This window comes from Papaver somniferum, chromosome 3 (genome assembly GCF_003573695.1).
Source record: "Papaver somniferum cultivar HN1 chromosome 3, ASM357369v1, whole genome shotgun sequence".
NCBI lineage: Eukaryota > Viridiplantae > Streptophyta > Magnoliopsida > Ranunculales > Papaveraceae > Papaver > Papaver somniferum.
Genome location: NC_039360.1, coordinates 151,551,084 through 151,576,199, shown reverse-complemented (window position 1 = coordinate 151,576,199; position 25,116 = coordinate 151,551,084). Strand labels below are relative to the sequence as shown.

The following is a 25,116-nucleotide window of genomic DNA, read 5'->3' as shown; positions in this document are numbered from 1 at the left end:
CAAGCTAATATCTTTCAACCGTTAGATTGAACTTAGCTTGTTATACACAAATGAAATGCACGTTCATTTAGGTTTGTGTAACCGTACCTAAACGTGTACACCTAGTTGGTTCAACAGTAGTTAACCAATGGTTAGCCATATGAGCACTTTCATATCAACCTTATTCATCTTCACCATAACTAGTTCAAATGACTCATAAGAACTAGTTAGAGAGTTTTTCAATTGCTTAGATCTCATAGAAGTATATAAGACACAATAGAAACAAAAACGATTTTGATTCAATCGAATCGATTCATGAACATTATAGCCACAGTTTGCAAATATGCATTCCTTAGTTTATATATGTCTTAGTTCACGAATAAACCGTTTTTAGAAAATAACCCACTCAAGTATGCATACTGGTACGCATACTTTAAGTACCCGGATTGAGTTTGTTTTCAGTTCACAAACTCCAGCAGAAATTCACGGGATGTGAACTTCCGGCAGTACGCGTACGGGTACATAGACTTAGCTTCCGGACATCCTGAACCAATAAAGTACGCATACTTTAGTTCAAAGATTTTGGACTTACATAAGTATGAGTTCACATACAATGTTTATATCCATTCAAGGTTATATATTCTAAACTCTCATTTCAATCATTGAAACATTCATAGAGGATGTTAAATAGAGGTTATTCACACACTATTTTTCATCAAAGCGATTATCAAGATATTGAAATAATCAACATGACTTTCGTCACTTGTAAAGATGAACTTGGCCAAAGCGAAAGCTTACCAACACATATTTCGATAAATAGATAAGCGAGATAAACTCGGCTCGAAATAGCAAATGTGTATAATCGAAGTCTATATAACAATACGACTTTTGTCTCAAGATAGGAGATAGAGTAGATAGACTTTTGAGTGATAGATAAGCTCAAGTCTCCACATACCTTTTAGTCGATGAAGTTCCACCAGTTCCTAGAGCTCAACTACACTTTCTATCCTAGTCCGAGACTTAGCTATAAGTAGACTAGAATTCAAGACTTATAGTTTTGGCAACTAAACTTGACAAACAAGCTTGAGATAGCAACGCTTGCGAGTTCAACCAAGCATTGCTCTAACAATCTCCCCTTTTGTCAATTTTAGTGACAAAACTATCAATACATATGGAATACAAAATAAATAAACTTTGTAGCTTCTCTTCCACATGCATGATCTCCTTGGTTCTTCAACATTACTCGAAATCTTCGTCACTTCCAAGTACTCCAATGATTCCAAAGATATTCAAATCAGCGTCATTGTTGTCGAAGATCCATAGCCATAACAATGAGAAAACAAAAGCTCTCAATCATTGTTACACAATGTCATAGTATTATTACACATCATCAAAGTTCAATTGTATCACATCCTTGAAAACAATACTATGGTGATATGTATCACTCCCCCTTAGTCAATACTTCATCTCACATGAAAACCACTCCCCCTTACATAATGATCCGAAAACCTTTGGTATTTGTAGTGTGAACTACACATTAATTCTCCCCCTTTTTGTCAATAAAATTGGCAAAGGTACGAAATCTAGTGGGATCCTAATGAAATTTCCATAGAGACACTTCATGACCAAAAGAAAGCACATATCAACTTTTTAGATGCAATCATATAGCCGAAACTAAATGCATTCATCAAGGAGTTTACAAATATACAAGATAACCCCTATGATATTCCACAGCCGCACTCCCCACAAAGATTTGGCAATTAAGCACAAGTTCAATTAAGAACTCTCCCTCATAAAATGTCATTCCTGAAAGAACAACAAGAGCGACCTTACTTTCACAAGAAAATAAGGATTTCTTTGGAAATTACAAATCACATGAAATATGAATTTGCATCTAAGAATACTCAATTAAATTAACCACAAGAGAACCCATGATTAATTTAATCGGAAATGCTCAACATAAGAGAACTTACGGAGCCGCACAATATATACATAAGAAATATGGATCAGGGAAGATCAATACTGCGGAATAAACAAAGATTCATTTTATCTTTCATCACTATTTGCACAATGACATATAATAGACTTAATCTTTGTAAACAAAAGCTCATCCTATCTTCCATCAATATTTGCATAATGACATAAAAGGCTTAACTTTTGTTTGTCAAAAGTTCATTCAATCTTTTATCAATACTTGCATATCAACATACGACAAACTTAACTTTTGACCATGTATGGGATAGTCATAGTTCACGGACAAAAACACACATATCCCATAACAAATTGCAACATATAAAACCATAATGACAAATACTGCAAAAATCATCTTCCAAACAAACTTTAGAATTTAAACAAATAAATCTAAAAACATCGAAGATGAAAATCGTTGGACATAGCTATGTGTAATCACAATAATGGTTATTCCAAACTCAAAACACAAGAATAAAATTCTCATAAGAAGATTTCCTAGACAAAATCAAAACAACTCTTAGAGAACATGATTCGAAAAAAAACATTAAACATAGCCAGCAACCAGAGATTGAACATGGACGAGCTCATCAGTTGCTTTCTTCAGTTCGTTTTTCAGAAATTCAAGATTCCTTGTTGCAATTCCAAGTTGTTCACGTACGATCTCAAAATATCGGAGAAGATTTTCTACCGGTTGTGATGACATCTGAACTGGTAGTTTGTTTTCATGATCAACAACATGATAGCAGGTTATGAAAACAGGGTTCTCGTGAAACTTGATAGTCTTGCCCTTCTCAACATTTTCTTCCTTGTTGCGTACATCCATTGTGCACACAGAAATCAGGTGAACCTTTTGACATTACGGAACGTTTATGTACCAAAACAGAGCATGATATATATATGAGTGTTTTATAGGTAACCCTAGGGATACTCGTATACGTTCCGCGTGGGTCAGGTGTTCGTGCACTTATGGTTACAACCTTGGTACGAGACCAAAAGAATAATGGAGCTAAATTTAGAAGAAGTCTTGAAAAACTCAAGAATCGTTCTAAACAAAGGATGACATTTTTAGTTCAAAGGAACATAAGAGAATTGTTGAGAATCAACTCAATCAACAAGGAATTATTTTCAAGAGTGAGCGATTAAAAACATTACATCATGTAAAGTACTGGAGCAAGGCTCAATAGTTTTATGATCATCGTTTCGTAAAGGACAAGTAAAATATAACAACAACTACTTTCTCAAGATACAAATGCTTCTTGAGAATTATGAGCATCCTTCCACATTACAAGAAGGATGCTATATTGAGCAGTCATGTTGTATTTTGATGATCTTTTTGCTCATCAAGAATATTGACTTCTTTTCTCTTTCCTTCTTGAAGATTTTCACTAGGATTAGTTGAAAGAGATGTAACCGGAGGGGAAAAGGAATACTTGAACCTGCCGCTTTCCTTGCCTTTTTGATGCTCCGTTTGAGTCTGTTTATGCTGATCTTGAGCTGCGAGACTCGATTATTCATATGAATGAAATCTGGAGCAGACACCTCGGGTTCACGGTCTTTTTCAGAAGGAGATAAGTAACTTCGATTTTCTTTCTTTCTCCTATTCCTTTTTTCTTCTTCTCAGAGTAATTTAACGAGTCAGTTGTCCACCTGACATTCTTCCTTCTACAATTGTAGGCATTTTTTTTATCTCAAAATCATAATCTAGAAATGACTCATCACAACATTTCTCTTAATTGCAGACACTGCCTTTTACTCCAGCAATATGAGAGACAGGTTTAATTACTTCTTTAGACATCCATGCAAGAATGTTGTGAAGTTTCTCATTCCTCAGTCGAAAACGACATCTTCGTTCAAGATGTCCTTTATTTCCGCAACAATAGCAGTTAAAGGATTTGTTCTTGACTGTTCTCATGCGAGTTAAATTTGAAGGAGTCCAGTCCTTGTTCCTAATTAAGACCGTCGGCTGCTGGAAAAGTTTTTTCACATGAAGAGTTGTCATTAACATGAACAAAATTGATCTTTCCAGTACTTGGAGTGTCTATTCCCTTATAGCCTAGACCACGTGTACCACGATGTTCTTCACATGCTCCAAGCATAGAAGATAATTTTGTAGAGCTAGAATTGAATCTTTTCAAATTCTCTTCCAGTGATTCTACCTTATTAAGGGCAGCAGCGAGATCGGTCTCCAAAGATTTTTCTCTGGCGAGGAGACTGAGTTCTCTGTCATTAAAATATTTTTGTTTAGAGTCATATCTTGCTTCAGATTCTGCAAGTCTTTCTTTCAACACAAAGAGATTTCGAATGATATTATCACATTCAGAACTTTTTGAGCGTAAGTCTTCTTCTCGATCTTTAACGGTAAATTGTAAAAGTTTATATCCACAATCATAACCTTTAAATAGTTTTATCGTCTTTCTGTTTTCTTGACAGAGAGGAGCCAAATATTTTCTCAAGCAAGTTGTTGACTTCTTTTCTTTTACAGCATGGTCAAAGAGCTTGATATATTGAGAGACTTCCTCATCAATAATTTGTTCTTCTTCTGAATCACTCTCATATGAAAGATCATCCAACTGTTCATCAAGACACTTTTCCCAGTTGAAGGAAGACTCAGACACAGAGGCAGGTACATGAGGCTTCTTAAATGTCTCAGGATTTTGAAACATCTCAGGGAAACTCTGATATGGTGTTGCGTTATCAGAGAGATTACTGCCGTCCATAGAGTCAGATCGCTACAAACACAGACTTATTAGGTCTTTAACCGTGTTTCCCCGCTCTGATACCAATTGAAAAAGTGGGGTCTAACAACCTCACAAATATTTCTCTTAGCAATCTGTATGGACTAACTCCAATATACTTTCAAGAGAATCAACTAGACCATCAGACTCAATCTTAAGAAAAGTATATCAAGGAGTTACATCTCAATTTCTCGATTCAATACTTACTCAAGCAAATAGCAATCTGCATGTCTAATTGAATACAAGAGAAATTAACTTGAACGGTACCAAATACCAATGTTCAAGGATCAATCAATTTCAATCAACAACCAAAGGTTGGATTTACCAATTGATCGATTCAACGCACAACCTGTGATATTTAATGCGGAAAAGAAATAACACAGACACCAGAAATTTTGTTAACTAGGAAACCGCAAATGCAAAAAAAAACCCGGGACCTAGTCCAGATTGAACATACACTGTATTAAGCCGCTACAGACATTATCATACTACAACCTAACTTCGGTCTGGACTATAGTTGAACCCCAATCAATCTCACACTGATCCAAGGTACAGTTGCGCTCCTTACGTCTCTGATCTCAGCAGGATACTACACACTTGATTTCCTTAGTTGATCTCACCCACAACTAAGAGTCGCTACGACCCAAAGTCGAAGACTTTAATAAAAAAATCTGTCTCACACATAAAAGTCTACAGGAAAATCTGTCTCCCAGAGAAATACCTACGAGTTTTGTTCCTTCTATTGATAAATCAAGGGGAACAAGAACCAATTGATATACCAGACTTATTGAAAAAGCGAGGGTACCCAAATATACCTCAAGCTAAAACTTTTCCTACCTATAAGTCCTTTCTCCGAAAGTGATTGTCTATGGGCTGAGTCGAGACAATACAACTAATCGGTTCACACTTCGTGTGATCGTCTATGGATGCGAGATCGATACAATACAACAACGAAGTATGTTACTTGATAAAAAGGTTCGGACTTAACCAAACACAATAGGATTCAATTATCAAGTAAATAGGAATTAACGTTTGTGTAATTTACTTTAATTATAATAAAATGATTATAATGCGGAAATATAAAGTAAATGACACAATGATCGAATTTTGATAGTGGTAAATAGGTTGTCGTTCATTCGGATTTTGTTGGAATTGATTATAGGCTTAAATATAAAAAATACTAAAAATAATAAAATATATACAAAATATGTCACAAGATGAAGAATTTACTGGGACTCGGGATTTCACTGTTTTTCATGTTCAAGTGGTTCAGAAATTAATCATAGGCAATTATAGCTCAAAACAAAACAAATATTAACTCTATTCTTTGCAAAAATAGATTTCGTAAAACATCAATTGTAAATATAAGCATAGTGTATCTAAAGCACCTAAGACTAAGCATACACTATCTAACAAGATAACAATTGATTAATAGAAATCATAAATCATTTAAAATCGGTGCAAAAAGTAAATAAGGAATTAATTAAATTACCCCAAGGATGAAATACAACTTTCTCCGTTGTCCCAGTGATGGGGTCTAGCTCAGCATGGTGAAAACACACTCAAAGGAATTTTTCATTGCTCAAAAAGTGTTTACAATGGTGAAACTGAGGAAAAATAATTAAAACTGGGTTTGTAACAAGTATTTCTGATACAAACTTAGTTGTTACAGAAAATGATATAAAGAATGCGTCGTTGTTAATGTATCTTAACGACTGCCTCAGCCGTCACTTTCACTGTAGTTTAAACGACTGTTCAGTGTGGGTCTTATGTTCTTCGTCTTCTAAGGTTTCTGTAGAAGTATAAACTAGTCTGCAACTCGATCAAACTCCTCTATTTTTACCCCTAACTCTCCATCCCCTCTCATAACCCTCAGCACCCTTTATATACTCTCCAGAATCAAAAATACTCGCCAATAACTCCGAATAATCTTCATTACTCGATAATATTTTTCACTGCCAGTCACGGGATTTCTTCCCTTTTTACAGCTTCTCATGCATCTGTATCCATCCAACATACTCTTAACAGACTCATACACGTCATAGAATAGGATATACATGCTCTGACCTCGTGCAATTTTTCCAAGAATAAAGAAAATCCCGAGAATAACTCATGGGGATATATGATGCTCTGTTTTCTTCCAATCGGTGATACAACCATACTTTGACAAATCTAAGAGGATTACCAGCCCTGTTTGCGGTTAACAGGCCCAAACCAATCTAAAACTTTGATTGAATTTCACCAAAAACTTTCCAAACCAAATCCATAATATTTTTCTCGTGAACACGCAACTCTGTTTCCTTATCGCCGATTATCTGGTCCAACTGGATTGATTTTGAATATCACACCACATTTTTTAAGCCCATATGAATAAATCCAATCAAATTCAGCCGTTTAGTCTCACTGAAACGAGCTCAAATAGCAACCCTAATTTCGGCAGCTGAAGGTTGGTTTTTCCTGCCGGTTTTAATAATTCAAATGAAGAAGAAAGGGTATTCCCCTAACCAAACTGGGGGTGCGACTAGCAGGTGATGCTCTGGGGTGTAAATAGTGAAGAGGGTGCCCCTTAGTAATTAAGGTACCCTTTAACCAACAGTACGAGTCTGAATAACATGTGTCCTCCGGGTGCTTTAGACAACTTTTTGAGCCAATTTTTCCACCAAAGTTTATTTTCCAAAAATACCTACAAACACATAAAACACCATAATAAGTACGAAATTGAGTACCAATAATACAGAAAATTGAGGACAACTTAGACACAAAAATGTGTTTATCAGATACCCCCAAACTTATTATTTGCTAGTCCTCGAGCAAATCTAATCTAGAAAAATAAAATTCCTAACTCACTAGGTGTCCCTAGTGACCGATTTATAGTCTCGGGAGGGTTTACCAGAGGTGTACCCACAAAACCTTTACCCCAAACCCTAGCTATCTATGCAGAACCTTGGAAGGCACTAAAGAATCTTCTTGGTTGGCATACAATCATTGACTATAGGAGGAAGTACCCTAATGCGAAATTCCAATTGTTGTACACGAGTTTGCACTCAAGCATACTAAAATTCATATAAAGTGACAAGGCTCTACTAAGATAGTTTCTAGACATCATAAACCAGAGTCACACAATCACATGGATAGATAAGAAGATGGATGTAGAGAAAAACGTGGATGATGTTGACTAAGGTGAACCTATCCTAATGGACTGAGATACTGGTCTGGACTAGTATCAACACACTGGCATATACAAGGGAACCAGTGGTCGATAATCCTAACTCTAGGTCAGCTCAGCTGGCATATACAAGGGTACCAGTGGTCGACTTTATTGTATTTATTCCGGTTGGTTTGGTGATCTGGTCTTAATTATTATTTTTTTTGTATCTCAGTCACTCTATTTCACCCTAGCATTGGTAAAAAGAAAAAAAAGAAGTGATCAGAATTCTTTCGACGTTTCCATCACGAGGATATGGAGAAACTACCATGTTTTCTTTTTCTAACACCTGAGATCTGTGCTTTTATGAATAGACTCTTCTAGATGTTTCCATCTAATCAGATTGGTTCCTCAACTCCTACAACCAAGATGTTCCCATCCACTTAGATTGGTTAGTGCCGACCTTAATAAGCATAAATTTCTAGTCTCTGGAGTTTATTTTTTTTGTACTGCAACTAAAAAGTTTTTCCCATATCCCCAAACTTAAATCTAACATTGTCCTCAATGTACTAAAGATAAAACTAAAAACATGAACAAGGAGAAACTGTTACCACTTGAAGCAAAAGAGTTAAGGAAAGATATTACCGTGTTGCATGAGCATGGGTTACCTCCCAAGAAGTGCTAAGTTTAAAGTCTTCAGCCAGACATTGGAAGAATTAGTCACCTCATAGAATCATATAGCAGTAGCCGGAATAATTGTGGGTCATCTGGATCAAAAAGTATTACCCACAAGAAGAGGAAATTGCAGCATACCAAGAAGATACCCAACATATCCTTGCTTAAGACAACTATATCTAGTTGTGGTTCAGGTTCAGGCTCTATAAAAGGGTCTAAATAAAAAGATTTCATTGGTTGGATTTCCTCAAAGGCATTCTGAATATCAGGCTGAAGAGTCTGGAAATACTCAAGTAAGAACTTAGAAGCGCATAAAAAAAGCCTGAATAACTAGGGATCCTCTAAGTCAATTAGATTTGACTCACACAGCTGACCACAATAAAAGAGGTGGTCTTCCTTAAGAAAATGTGTCTACCCTATTCTCCTAAAGTACTTAGGTTCAGTCTCAAAACTTAATAACCGACACATCTGAAAATCATAAGTTCCCACAATTGGAAGAAAAGTTTTTGGTGGGAAAACAAAGTCAATCTTGGTATCATAGCCTGGGTTAACCACATTAACCATAGGATGGGTTTCTAACAACTGAGCTCTCTTATGGACACAACTAGGTTCAAGAAAAAGTGTATGAAGATAATCTTGTAAGATGGTTGAGGCACAAATGTCAAGTCCTACACGAGGGAACTTTCTAAGAGTTAAAGGTAAGGCCCCAGGAAAGTGATAATCACCCCCAAACTTAGAGTTTTTATTGTCTCTATATAGACTAGTCACAATCTCCCTAATTTCTAAATCATCAGATTCCTGAAAATGGTCAATTGATTCTTCTAAGTCTGGTTCATTTTCACTCATCTCTACGAGTTTATGGTCTTCTAAGATTAGTGTTTCTAAATCGCTAGACTCTAAAACATTATTCTCAGGGTAAAATCTTTCCTCTAAACCATCATCATAATCATATAAAGGATTATCAGTTTCTAGTAAAGACTCATTAACTAAGGTGTTAATCATAGTTACCTCCTCCGATTCGCTGATAGGCACATCAAATAACGGATTATCCAACATACTGCGGGCTAAATGATCATGAACTACATCGTCTAAAACGTTGGTATCTCTAGTCAAATCCTCATCCTTTTGAATAGGTGAATAATTATTAAAATTATTTGGATTTGTACTAGAAACAACACTATCATTATAAAGCTCAATCGGAGTAGCAAATTCCTGATCACTATGCCTACATATTTCATGTTCTTCATCAATACTATCCTCATCATAATTATCTTTATAATAACATGAAAAAGATCGAACCTCGTCAAAACAAGTAGTTTTACCAATTCTAACCTCGTCATCTTGATTATGCGAATAAAAATTATCCTTATTTTCAAGGGTGGTATTGGGAACACTATACTGGAAATTAAGACTATCCTGAGCAAGTTTTTCCACAATCTTATTTGTACTCTCAGTAAATTGCTTGAGGGACTCTTCTAGAGATATCTTAGTTGACCTCTCTTCGGACTCTTCTGGGAGAAGAATATTATAAGTCTCTTTCATAAATAACTTCCGTGTTGACTCATTGAAAATCTTGAGAGACTCTTCTAGAGAAATAGAAGGATTGTTTTGCTCGTATGACCCGTGGGTATATGGATAGTAATTGGGCTCACAATGGTATGGACCATAACCTTCAAAAATTTTGCGTTCCCAATCACTATTCACACTATGGTCATAAAAAGGATAATGTCCAAGCTGCTCAGTCGGATACTATGAGTATTGGCTATTATAATACCAGTTCGACATCCTAACTGTAAGGGAATTCTAAACAAGCACAAAGAAGGCTGACTCGACCACAACAAGCCTATTTTATCTAGCAAACAAAAATCATGAGGGCTCCACTTAGATTGTTTCTAGACCAGCTTCTAATCCTTCGAAAGGGAATTCGTAACAATTTAAGCAAACCCCTCTGGAATAAATCCGAGTCAAAGTAAGTTGAATAAAGGCGATGGAAGCTGCATGGAGCTTTGATACCCAAGGCCTCACTGCATTACAAGGCGGCGCAGTCACGCATTCAACTCACAGAAACCATCATGAACTTCGAAGTATGCTTAAAAGAGTAACCAATATTTTTCGAATGACTTTCCTATTAAGCTCGTTACCTTATCGGTCTCGTTTTAGTCCAAATTTTAAGGCTTAGGTTCGCGTAGGTTACGTGTTCCTAAGGCGGGAAAGAAGGAAACGGTGATGAAATCCGAGTCCTTATCTTGATTTGGCCAGGCCTTGCCCTTTACTAGAAAATTAAATCCGATTTCAGGTCCTCAACATATATGCATACAAAATCATCCAGTAAACCCGCTGACAGGGGATTCGCGGGTGTTTAGAATTCTTACTTCCCGTTCCAGACGGGGGATGAACCGTTGAAGTCGACTCGGGCCACCAAATCCAATGTCAGTGTACGAACCCGAGGGGCAGAGGCGATATCGTAATCACCGTCCTTCTCTGCAAACAGTTTATTTAAAACTACCCTTTCTTAGGGTTTTAAAAAAAATAAAATAAAATAAATAAATAATAAAGTCCCAAATTCAATGTCCGAAAGAAAAGACAAAAAAGTCCAAAAATAATATATTACAAAAAAAAAAACCTTAATTACAGTTTCTAAAAAAAAATAAAAAAATAATATAGAAAATCTTCTTCTTCACTCCTTTTGGATTTCTCTTTTCTTTCCTTTTTGGACTTTGCCTTTCTATTCAGTACTTTCTCTTTTTCTTAAACTTAGCTCCAAATCTGAAAGCAAACAAAAATGCCAAAACGCGTAAAAAAGAACAAATAAAATAAAACCTAAAAACAAATCTATAAACAAATCCGCATCGGCGGCGCCAAAAATTGATCAAATTTTTATATTGGTAAATAGGTTGTCGTTCACTCGGATTTTGTTGGAATTGATTCTAGGCTTAAATATAAAAACTACTAAAAATAATAAAATATATACAAAATATGTCACTAGATGAAGAATTTACTGGGACTCGGGATTTCACTGTTTTCCATGGTCAAGTGGTTCAGAAATTAATCCTAGGAAATTATAGCTCAAAACAAAAGAAAAATTAACTCTATTCTTTGCCAACATAGATTTCGTAATACATCAATTGTAAATTACAAGCATAGTGTATCTAAAGCACCTAAGACTAAGCATACACTATCTAACAAGATAACAATTGATTAATATAAATCATAAATCATTTAAAATCGGTGCAAAAAAAGTAAATAAGGAATTAATTAAATTACCCCAAGGATTAAATACAGCTTCTTCCGTTGTCCCAGTGATGGGGTCTAACTCAGCATGGTGAAAACACACTCAAAGGAATTTTTCATTGCTCAAAAAGTGTTTCCAATGGTGAAACTGAGGAAAAATAATTAAAACCGGGTTTGTAACAAGTATTTCTGATACAAACTTAATTGTTACAGAAAATGATATAAAGAATGCGTCGTTGTTACTGTATCTTAACGACTGCCTCAGCCGTCACTTTCACTGTAGTTTAAATGACTGTTCAGTGTGGGTCTTATGTTCTTCGTCTTCTAAGGTTTCTGTAGCAGCAGAAACTAGTCTGCAACTCGATCAAACTCCTCTCTTTTACCCCTAACTCTCCATCCCCTCTCATAACCCTCGGCACCCTTTATATACTCTCCAGAATCAAAAATACTCGTCAATAACTCCGAATAATCTTCATTACTCGATAATATTCTTCACTGCCAGTCACGGTATTTCTTCCCTTTTTACAGCTTCTCACGCGTCTGTATCCATCCAACAGACTCTTAACAGACTCATACACGTCATAGAATAGGATATACATGCTCTGACCTCGTGCAATTTTTCCAAGAATAAAGAAAATCCCGAGAATAACTCATGGGGATATATGATGCTCTGTTTTCTTCCAATCGGTGATACAACCATACTTTGACAAATCTAAGAGGATTACCAGCCCTGTTTGCGGTTAACAGGCCCAAACCAAGCTAAAACCTCGATTGAATTTCACCAAAAACTTTCCAAACCAAATCCAGAATATTTTCCCGTGAACACGCAACTTTTTTTCCTTCTCGCCGATTATCTGGTCCAACTGGATTGATTTTGAATATCACACCACGTTTGTTAAGCCCATATGAACAAATCCAATCAAATTCAGCCGTTTAGTCTCACTAAAACGAGCTCAAATATCAACCCTAATTTTGGCAGCTGAATGTTGGTTTTTCCCGCCCGTTTTAATAATTCAAATGAAGAAGAAAGGGTATCCCCCTAACCAAACTGGGGGTGCGACTAGCAGGTGATGCTCTGGGGTGTAAATAGTGAAGAAGGTGCCCCTTAGTAATTAAGGTGCCCTTTAACCAACAGTACGAGTCTGAATAACATGTGTGCTCCGGGTGCTTTAGAAAACTTTTTGAGCCGATTTTTCCACCAAAGTTTATTTTCCAAAAATACCTACAAACACATAAAACACCATAATAAGTACGAAATTGAGTACCAATAATACAAAAAATTGAGGACAACTTAGACACAAAAATGTGTTTATCACACAGCAAGATTTTGTTAACGAGGAAACCGCAAATGCAGAAAAACCCCGGGACCCTGTCCAGAATTGAATACTCTCAGGATTAAGCCGCTACACAAAATTACACCTAACTTCGTATAGTTGAGACCAAGCAACTAAACCTATATTTCACCTAGTTCCGTCTGTATTCCTACGCCTCCGACCTTAGTCAAGTACTTGGAACAATTCCTTTGGTTCGTATTCCAAACAGTAAAGGAACAACAAATATGTTTGGTATCAACTCTCTTCAACCAAGTGATATGAGTTGGACAAAGGCTCTTCTGTTTATCTTAACATAAACTCCTTCGTCAGGTCCTTAGATCTATCTTATATTCAATTACTGAAGTAATCGTTTAAGATTAAGCCAACAACACTATTAATCCAAAGTATTGTGTTGATGCCGATCTACTCAATTAATCAATCCAATCTATCACAAGGATAAACTGATTATTAATTGGATCCTCTTTAACCGAAACAAGTATTGTGCACACCAAAGATTATGAACCCAAAAATCAGAATCTTCAATATCTTTTTCGTCTTCAAATCTTCTTAGATCTTCAATAATAACTTTCACACAATCACTTGCATTTCTTGTGATCAATCACGCACAGAACGGAGTCTGTTAACAAAGGATTATCACAAGATCGTCTTTAGAACTAACAACAGTCTAAAGATCCCTGTCGAAACTCTGAACTAGTTTGAGTGAATCTTATATCAGAAGAGAAGATTCCCAAGCAAATACAAACTAGGTGCAATCAAAGTTCAACCGTCATTAGTCAATCAAATCAATGAAAACAAAAGATAAAATACAATTATCTAGTTCCCACCAACGGTACACGCTAGAGCTTCTTAATCCCAGAGAAGACTTTAAACTGAGCGTCCCTAAGAGATTTCTCCTAATTAGGTTACTCTCCTCTCCGAACAGGAGGCTACACAAGTAACAACACAACAAAGAGGAAGCTTGTTGTTACGAAGGATTAGTTTGCTAGAAAGGAAAACCTCAAGTATTTATAGACAAGGAAGTTTGGACACCAAGGAATTTCCAAAACCGAAAATATTCTCAAGATATTCATTAAAGTATAAATTCGGTTTTCATAATTCCTGGAAATGCTCTGTCCAAAAATAATGATCGAAATCTCTCGGAAAATCTCTAATTAGTAAATGCACATTACTAATTCTTATTTCCCTACAAAATAAAGTTAAATACCTTAATTAAAAGATTCTTAACTTAGTTATGTTTCGATCCTGGGATTCTCTTCCCTTAGCTATTAAGGAATAACTTTGACCAATTAAATAATAAACATTGATAGCACGTGTTCAAAGTATGTCGACATACTTACTTTGTAAGTTCTCTTTCACACTTACAACCTTGAAAACGATTTTCCACACTTCCAAACAAGTTTAGAATTGGTTCATCTAACTTTCAAGAACTATATGATTGATCAAATACCATTCAATCACAATCATGGGTTTATCGGTTCTACCAAAACAAGTTTCGGTTCTACCTTCCATGTGAGTATTGTGAATAGTCACACTAGCTTTCCAAAATTCGGTTGACTAGGTACTAGGATCGGTTTCCCACATATATATAGTATCTAACTTATATGTGTTGCACATGTCCATAGGATCGGTTCCCCTTTGCCTAAAAACGTGTTGCACATGTGCATATGATCGTATTAGAGCATAGCTCGGCCAACCTCGCATGTGTTGCTATCTCAAGCATGTTTGTCAATGTTATTGATAAAAAATATGAGTCTTGATTTCTAGTCTACATAGATAAGTCTTGGACTAGGATAAAAAAAGTATAGCTGAGCTCAAGGACTTCATGGAGATTCATCATACAACGACGAAGATCTACTCAAGGAACCATGGAACTTCATCAACAAAAAGGTATGTGGAGACTTGAATTTATCTATCACTCAAAAGTCTATCTCTTCTATATACTACTTCTTATGAGACAAAAGTCATATGCTATATAGACTGGATCATACACATTTGATATTTCGAGCCGAGTATATCTCGCTATCTATATCTCGAAATCATGTGTTGGTAAAGCGTTTCGCTTTGATCGGGTTTATCTTCACCTAATGACGAAAGTCATAATGTTTCAATCACTTTGAAAATCGCTTTGACGAGAAATAGTGTAACAACTACATAACGTCCTCTAAGAATGTTTCAATGGTTGGAATGAGAGTTTAGGTCTATATAACCAATGATGGATATAAGCACTGTGTGGAAACACATATGTGCATAAGTCTTATTCATTAATCCGAAGTTTGCGAACTTTGTTGATTAAGAGAAATCGGAGGAATTGGCTTTTCCAAGTCCACGAACTCAGTTTGCGAACTCAGTCCATGAACTCAGTTTGCGAACTTAGTCTGCAAACTGACGGAAGTTCTCTTGCCGAGAATTTCTGCTGGGATTTTCCAAAAACTCGTTTGCGTGTTTAGTCCGCGAACTGGCGGAAGTCTCCTTGCCGAGATTTTCTGCTGAGTTTGGAAAAATCTGCCGGTTGTCTTAAGTCCGCGAACTTGTTTGCGTACTTGAGTGGGTTATGATCTAAAGATGTGCTCTGAACATGAAACTTAAATTACTAAGGAATGCAGTATGCAAACCGTGGCTATAAAGTTCATGAGCCGATTCAATCGAATCGAATCATCTTTGTTTTAATTGTGTTTAGTGTAGTTACATAAGATCTCATAGCAATTGAACAACTCTCTAACTAGTTCATTTGAGTCAATTGAACTAGTTATGGTGAATAAGAACAAGGTTAATATGAAATGCTCATATGGTTGACCTTTTAGGTTACTATGTTGAACCAACATACACGTACACGTTTGGGCACGGTTTTCACAAACCCAGTAAACGTATATCTCAAGTGTGTGTGACAAGCTAATTTTCAATCTAACGGTTGAGAAATATTAGCTCTAATCTAAATCAGGTTTTCATCTAACGGTGAATATTGATTGCTTTGTAACTAAGGCAAAACCCTGATTTGAAGACTATATATAGGAGACATCTAGCATTGGGAAAAACTAATCCCCACACGTCTGTGTCATACTAGTGCGCTCGCTAGAGTCGATTCTCCTCTAACCTTTGGTTTTCTTCTCTAAAACCAGGTTAACGACTTAAAGACTTCATTGGGATTGTGAAGCCAGACCGATACTACTTTTATCGTAGTTGTGTGATCTGATCTTGCATCTTCTATCGTACGAGTACAATCTTTGATTGGCTTGAGATCGTGAGAGTTCTCTGATAGGCAAGATAAAGAAGTCACAAACATCTTCGTCTCATTATTTGTGATTCCTCGACGTCATCTTGTGTATTCAAGTAAGACTGTTGAGAGGTGATTGATTAATCTAATATGTTCTTCGGGAATATAAGACCGGATTATCAGTTGGTTCATGTTCACCTTGATTTCATATCTTAAGACGGAACAAAAACCTAGGGTTTTTCTGTGGGAAACAGATTTATCCTTTGATAGACTTTTCTGTGTGAGACAAATTTGTTTATTATCAAGTCTGCGATTTTGGGTTGCAGCAACTCTTGGTTGTGGGTGAGATCAGCTAAGGGAATCAAGTGCGCAGTATCCTGCTGGGATCAGAGGCGTAGGAGTAAAACTGTACCTTGAATTAGTGGGAGACTGATTGGGGTTCAACTATAGTCCAGTCCGAAGTTAGCTTGGAGTAGGCTAGTGTCTGTAGCGGCTTAATACAATGTGTATTCAATCTGGACTAGGTCCCGGGGTTTTTATGCATTTGCGGTTCCCTCGTTAACAAAATTTCGGGTGTCTGTGTTATTTCATTTTCCGCATTATATTGTTTATCTTTATAATTGAAATAATACAGGTTGTGCGTTAAAGGTTAATTGGTTGGAGATCCGACCTTGTGGTTGTGGATTTCATTGATTAACACTTGGACATTGGTCTTTGGTACCGTCCAAGTTATTCCTTGTATTTTATAAAGACTCGCTATTGTTTTTAACTTGAGTAAAAATCAAATCAAGAGAGAGATATTAACTCCTTGAGATACTTTATCTAGATTGATTCTAACTATCTAGTTGATTCTCTAGCAAAGTATTTCGGAGTTAGTCCATACAGATTACTAATCGAAATATTGGGTGGTGTTGTTAGACCCCCGCTTTTTCAATTGGTATCGGAGCAGGAAAACACACTAAGACCTCATCAGTTTGTGTTTGTAGCGATCTGACTCTATGGACAGAGGTGTTATCTCTACTAACGTACCACCAGTCTTCGATGGCTCTAATTACTTATGGTGGAAAATTATTATGCGAGCCTTCATCCAGTCGCGTGATTTTCAATCATGGGTATATCTTGTCAATGACTACGATGCGCCTGTTGTTGCAGCCGGAGACGTAAACATTCCCAAGAATATTGGTGAATATAATGCTGCCGAGATTCTTGCTGCAAAGAAGAATTCTGAAGGGTTAAATGCTATCATACATGCCATTTCCCCAAGTCTTCAACACCATGTGTCTAATTGCACTAGGTATAAAGATGCTTGGGATATCTTAGAAAGCGTATTTGAAGGTAACTCCAGTGAAAAGGAAGCTAGGATTCAAACCCTTAATTCCGATTGGGAAAACCTTCATATGGCATATGAAGAATCATTTGATGAGTTTAATCACAAAGTGTCTGAAATTGTTAATGCATCTTTTGCATTGGGTAAGACTATTCCTGAAAACGATATTGTGATGAAAATTCTCAGATCGCTGCCATCTAGATACGATTCTAAGAAGCATGCCATCGTTGAGGGTAATAACCTCGATAATCTTTCCAGAAACACCTTGGTTGGAAAGCTAAATATCTTTGACCATGAGCATACATCCAAAGTCGGTAAGGATGTTGCCTTTAAAGCACATAAGAACACCAAATTACTTGTCAAAGGTAAAAGTGTTCATGTCTATGAGGATGATCAGTCTGAGGATGATTTTTCGGATGAAGATCTTGAAAAATCAGTCTCCTTGATCACAAGACAGTTTAGGGATCTTCTGTTGAAGAGAAGTATATGGTTTTCAAGAGACAAACCTAAGTCATCAGACAAACCTCGCGGTCGCGTACCTCCTAAAAACAGGGATGCTGACGAGGCTGATAACGAGGACATGCCTCAGTGCTTTAAGTGTAAGGGTTTTGGCCATTTTGCTAAAAAAATGCCCAAATCGTAGAAAATACACTGGGAACAAAGGTCTAGTTGTAACACTTGATGAAATGTCTGAAACCTATGATTCTGATGAAGATAGAAAATCAAGTGTAGGGCTTCTTTGTGAAAACATCGATTTTGATACTTGTAACATTACATATATCAACCTCAATGGGTTCGGAGAAGAAGGAAACCCAATCAAGCTGGAAGATTCACTGAATCCGGTAATTGGAAACCCTATCAGTGATGTTTCAGGATCAACAGTATGTCTTGCTGCTTGCACATCTCAGATGTCTGAATACTATCCAAGATTGACGTGCTCGTTTTGTTAGATGAAGGGACATGAACTATCAAGGTGTTACAAATACAAGCACCAAATAAGGCACGCAAGCAAACTTCAACGAAGAGCAGATCGATTAGAAAGAAAGCTGAAACTTTCTCAGAAGACCATCGAGGTATGTAGGATCTTATCTTCGTCTAAGAAGTTGGTTTCCAGAGATAGAATAAGACCATTTGAAAAGAAAATATGGTCAAATCAGTTTGATAGACAGAGATCAGAGGATTCCTCTCATGAGGAAAAAGATGGACAAATCGTTGTTCATCGCAACACAACTTGATTGTGTTGTCAGGAAAATCTTATCTCATGTGCCTGATCGAAAAGAGACAAGATTGAGTGCTGATCCAGGCTTCAGAAAAGTTTTTCCTTATTTTCTTAGATTTGTTATTTTTGTCTATCAAATAAAATAAAGGGTTATTATCGACAATTCTACTCTTTATAGGGTTTTAGAGTTGGGCGTATGCGAACCTGTCAATAGGTTTCGAACCCTACACTCCTTTTTCCCTTTGACATCCTTTATAAGACTGCTTGTTGAGTTAAGTGATTCCATCACATAAATCCAGTTGTTCATAACTGTTCTCAAAGCACTATGTCCTCAGATGGAAAGGATTTCAACATGATTGTTAAGCCATCAATCAAGGAAAAAGATAAATCTCCTGTTTCTAAGTCCCTGAAAAGAAAAAGAAGGAATACAAGAAAACCCATGGTTGTTCCTTCTAACTCTCAGAAGTTTTCTGATGTTCTTGATGAGTTAAAAGAAATAAGAAGGAAGATTTGTGAAATAAAGACTTTCGTGTCTAAATCCTTGGAAATTCAGAGGACCCTAATTCGACCTATACAGCCAAGACATTTCGTGGGTATTGACACTTATCTTCGTGAACCTTATGTCCCGATGGCTGTCGATAACAAGGAGTTCGGGAATGATAAAGAATTTCTCAAAGGAATTGTTGCCTAGTATATCTTCTTTTTGGAGTAGTTGGAAGAATAACTAGCATTTTCAATAGCGAAGATTGTGACTACACATAGCTATTTTGTTTTCATCTTCTTATGTTTATTTTTTAGGTTTATTGGTTTTAAATTCTAAAAATATTTGGAGGATGATGTTATTGCAGTATTAATCTTTATGATTTTGTGATATTGCAATATTTTTATGGGATATGTATTGTTTGCGTCCGTGAACTTGAAGGTCCCATATGTTGCCAAAAGTAAAGTCGTTCATGAATTGGTTTTCGTAGTGATGAAAGGACGAATGGACTTTTGACAAATACAAAAGTTATGCCTATGCAGTCATTTATTTGATGGAAAATAGGATAAAATCTTTTGTGTGACAAGGATAAAGTCTATTATGTCATTATGCATATAGTGATGGAAAGATAGAATAGATCCTTGTATGTATTCCACGGTATTGATCTTCATTGATCCATTCTTTTTGTATTACCGTGAAGGCTCCATTGTGTGTCTTATGTTGAGCACAATACAACTAAGTCGATTATTCTTATTGGCTTTGTTGGTTGTTCCATAAGATGCTATATGTTGAGCATTATGAATAAATTAATCATCTTGGTCGGTTATTTAGTTATTTTCTCCGAAAGTCTTCTTTTGTCGAGCAAAACTTTTGACAATTAAATTGATTACCTTCGTGATTAGTTTGGTTGTTTGTATCCCAATTAGATTAATTATGGGTTCTCTTGTAATTAGTCTAGTTGAGTTTTCATATATTCCAAAAGTTCTTGTGTTGAGTATATTCCGTAAGGTTTTCCTTATGTTGAGTATGTGAACGATTAAGTTAGTCATCTCCGTATGATTACCTTAGTCGTAGCTCCGTAAGTTTACTTATCTTGAGCACAATCAATTAAATTGATCACTTTTGTGGTTTGATTTAGTTGCGTATTCCAATTAAATTAATCATGGGTTTATTTGTGATTAATTTGATTGAGTTTTGGATATAGAAAATCATTTTCCTATGGTTTTTGGTGTCCAATTAAAAATCCTTCTTTTCTTTCGAAATTAAGGTCGCTCTTGTCGTTCTCTCGGGAATGACATCAAATGGGAGAGAGTTATTTTGAACTTGTGCTTAATGGTAATATCTTGCGGGGTGTGCGGCTGTGGAATTTTATAGGGGTTATATTGTATCTTAAGACTCCTTGATGAATGCATTTAGCTTCGGCTTTATGATTGCATCTAAATTAAGTTGGTATGTATTTCTTCTTTTAGTCTATGAAACGTCTCTTCTCGGAAATTTCATTAGGAACCCGTTCTTGTACCTTTGCTAATTTTATTGACAAAAAGGGGGAGAATTAATGTGTAGTTCTACTACATATACATATGGTTTTCGGATCATTGTGTAAGGGGGAGTGGTTTCCATGTGAGATGGAGTATTGACTAAGGGGGAGTGATACATATCACCGTAGTATTATTGTTAAAGTCGTGATGCAATTGGACTTTGATGTTACATAATAATACTATGTCACTGTATAATAATGATCGAGAATCTCGATTTCTCTCATTATTATAGCTGCGGATCTTCAACAACGGTGATGCTAAACTTACAACCTTTGGGATCATTGGAGTACTTGAAAGGACGAAGATTTCAGGGAACGTTGAAGATTAGACTATGGAATAAGAGCCACTAAAGTTTATCATTTTGTATTCCATATGTATTAATAGTTTTGTCACTAAAATTGACAAAGGGGGAGATTGTTAGAGCATAGATCGGTCGACCTCGCATGCGCTGCTATCTCAAGCATGTTTGACAATGTTAGTGATCAAAACTATGAGTCTTGGATTTCTAGTCTACATAGCTAAGCGATTTTCAAGATATTGAAATAATCAACATGACTTTCGTCACTTGTAAAGATGAACTTGGCCAAAGCGAATGCTTACCAACACATATTTCGAGAAATAGATAAGCGAGATAAACTCGGCTCGAAATAGCAAATGTGTATAATGGAATTCTATATAGCAATACGACTTTTGTCTCAAGATAAGAGATAGAGTAGATAGACTTTTGAGTCATAGATAAGTTCAAGTCTCCACATACCTTTTAGTCGATGAAGTTCCACCAGTTCCTTGAGTAGTTCTTCGTCTTTGTATGATGAACGCCGTGGAGTCTAGAGCTCAACTACACTTTTTATCCTAGCCCGAGACTTAGCTATAAGTAGATTAGAAATCAAGACTTATAGTTTTGACAACTAAACTTGATAAACAAGCTTGAGATAGAACGCTTGCGAGTTCGACCGAGCAGTGCTCTAACACATGGTAACATGGAGGTGGATATTCAAGCTGCAGATCAGCTCTTTCAGTTGACAGCTCAGCATGATGGGACATACATTCTGCTGGCTAATATGTATGCTGACGCGGGACGGAGGGAAGATATGGCAAAAGTAAGGATGATGATGAGGAAACAAGGGGTCAAGAAGGAACCTGGATGTAGTTGGTTGGAGGTGGCAAACAAAGTTCATGTCTTCTTGGTAGATGACACAAGCCACCCACAGGTGCACGAAGTCTATACTTATCATAGAGAACTGGGAGTTAAAATGAGGAAATTGGGTTATGTCCCTGATACCAAGTATGTGTTACACAATATGGATTCTGAGCAGAAGGAATATGCTTTGTCTACTCATAGTGAGAGACTTGCAGTAGGGTTTGGGCTTCTAAAGTTGCCTCGTGGAGCTACTGTCCGAGTTCTGAAGAACTTGAGGATATGTGGGGATTGTCACACTGCCTTCAAGTTCATATCAAAGTTGGTTGAGAGAGAAATTGTTGTAAGATATTGTAGGCGGTTTCACCACTTCAAGAACAGTGAATTTTCTTGTGGTAACTACTGGTGAAGAATATTATCAAGAATAAAATTTGGTGTTTAGCAACTTGGACACTGGAGGACTTCGTGTATATTACCTTGAATTCTTTATTTCTATTTCTGCTTAGATCTCTTAAGGCATCAAACTGTAGACGAATAGTCTCAAAAAAATATCACGGGGTTGCAATGATTCTTAAGGACTTCTAGTGATTATCCTACCAGCTTTTCTTTTAATTTTGGTGGGGATAAAATTGCAGACATGGTTCAAGTTTCCTAATGTCCCATTCTACTTGCTTTTTTTGGTAAAGTCCAAATCTTCTTCTCCCTTAAAAGCCTTGACAAAATAAGCTCTCGCGTCGAACGGTGATGAAACCCTCGTTTCCTATTGGTCAAAATAGGCCTTTTCTAACATCAAAGCTATGGTGAGGACACTTGGCATAACTCTATTGGTCGAAATATTAAAAACTGGGTTGCACTTTGTTTACATCAAGTATTTAACCGTTCGTTAGTAACGGTGTCAACAAAGAAGTAGGTGGACAACACTTCCATCAGAAATTTAATCTAATTAATTTTGTTACATCATGCTTACACCAAATACTCAACAGTACATTAGTAACACCATCTAAGGTGGAGAATACTTCCGTTAAATATTACTAAATTTAATTCAGTAAATGAATTAAACAACTAAACGTATTTGGAATGAAATATATATTAGGAATCAAACAACTAAATTTCGTATAAACATAATTTAATTTGGAAATCCAGGACCTACCATATTTGGACCCAATTCGGAATTTTATGGAAGTCCAAATTCAATTCGAAAGTCGAGGATCTACTATATTGGTACTCTTTTTTCCAATTAATACATGAAGGAAAAAAAAAATATGTCACTTATATTTTCTGCGAAATAAAAATAAAAAATAAATAATATCCGTACATATTTCTTATCCTTTCTTCATTTATTTAATGTACTCGCATGCGTCACACCAAATTAAAAATATATCGCCAAGGGGCGCGGCGAAGTCCCACGCACACTGAATTAAAAATACATCGCTGCGGGAGGGGGAGCCTCAAGCGTATTAAATGATAAAAAGAAAAAAAATAGTGGTGCGTAGTACAGGCACATATCCAGTTGTATTAAAAGATACAACCTAATTACAAAAATAGAATGCAAGAAAATAGGACACAGCAGTCCCAAAAACATGCAGACTATTTGAATATGAAATAAGAAATTATTTGTTATGGATGTAAGTTATCTTTGTCAAAAAAAGTATATATTTACAGGATCTCCAGATTTGTATAAAAACAGGCCTGCCTAAATAAGTAACTACTGCATGCATAGAGCATCCCCTCTTTTTACCAAATTATTGTAGAAATTACTGTTTAGTCCACTTTTCATGACCCAGTTAATGGCTTGTCCACCAGTGGAAAAGATTTACTCCCTAGTCCAAAAACATGTTTTTGGACTAGATTATTCACTCTCTAGTACAAAAACTTCGTGGAGATTATAAAGTGTATTTTCTAAATGCCTAAAACACCCTTCCAGGTCTAATTAGTATCAACACATATAAATGTTACTAGTAGTATGTTACTACATACTAGTAGTATCAATACAGTGATACTACATATTAATATGTACTGTACTAGTAGTAACAAAAATATCTTATTGTTACTAGTAAATTAGGTAACTACTTTACTATACTAGTATAATATATACTAGTAGTAACTAGTAGTATACTAGTATACTAGTAGTAACTAGTACTAGTAGTAACATATGTAGTATCAATACATAACAATTTTTTGATATGTAGTATCAATACATAATATCAATATGTAGTATCAATATATAACATACCACATATCAAACATACTACATATCAATATATAACATACTACATATCAATATGTAGTATCAATGCCTAACATACTACATATCAAACATACTACATACTACATATCAATATGTAGTATCAATATATAACATACTACATATTGATATGTAGTAGTATCAATACATAACATATTACATATCAAACATACTACATATCAATATATAACATACTACATATCAATATGTAGTATCAATATATAACATACTACATATTGATATGTAGTAGTATCAATACATAACATATTACTACTAGTACTAGTTACTACTAGTATACTACATATGTTATTACTACATACTACATACTAGTTACTACTAGTATACTACATACTACATATGTTATTATTATATACTACATACTAGTTACTACTAGTATACTACATATGTAATATGTAGTAACATATGTATTAATATACACGTAATGTTATATGTTAGGGTTAGTAGAGTAATTTTACTCTTTTCAAAACTTTTTTGGACTAGGAAGTAAATATGTTTTGCCGTTGGACTAGCCAGTAACCCGGGTCGGGTTTACTGGACTAAACATGAAATTTTCTCAAATTATTAGCAGTGAAATTGGTCTTCATGTGTACGCATGCTCATACCCGACAATATCCTACTTTGCACAAGCAGCTAACGATCATTGTCTTATGAACCAAGGCACATTATTACAAGCACAAGCTTGCATTGCACTGCGAGAGTTAAAGTGTATCAATATACCCTTGAACACCCAAATGCTCAGCCCATTAAGGCCAACAACGATTGCGAGAAGCTCTGCCAAATAATTAGTCATTTCCTCCAAGCCAAGGCTAACAACACCAAGGCATTCACAGTTTGCATTCCTTACAATACCAAAAGTACATGGATTG

At 35.9% G+C, this 25,116-nt stretch overlaps 1 pseudogene; it reads left to right on the top strand.

The window, feature by feature from the left end:
- The window catches only part of LOC113360114, a 42,786-nt pseudogene extending 20,393 nt beyond the window's left edge, over positions 1–22,393 (top strand).
- The last annotated feature ends 2,723 nt before the right edge of the window (positions 22,394–25,116 follow it).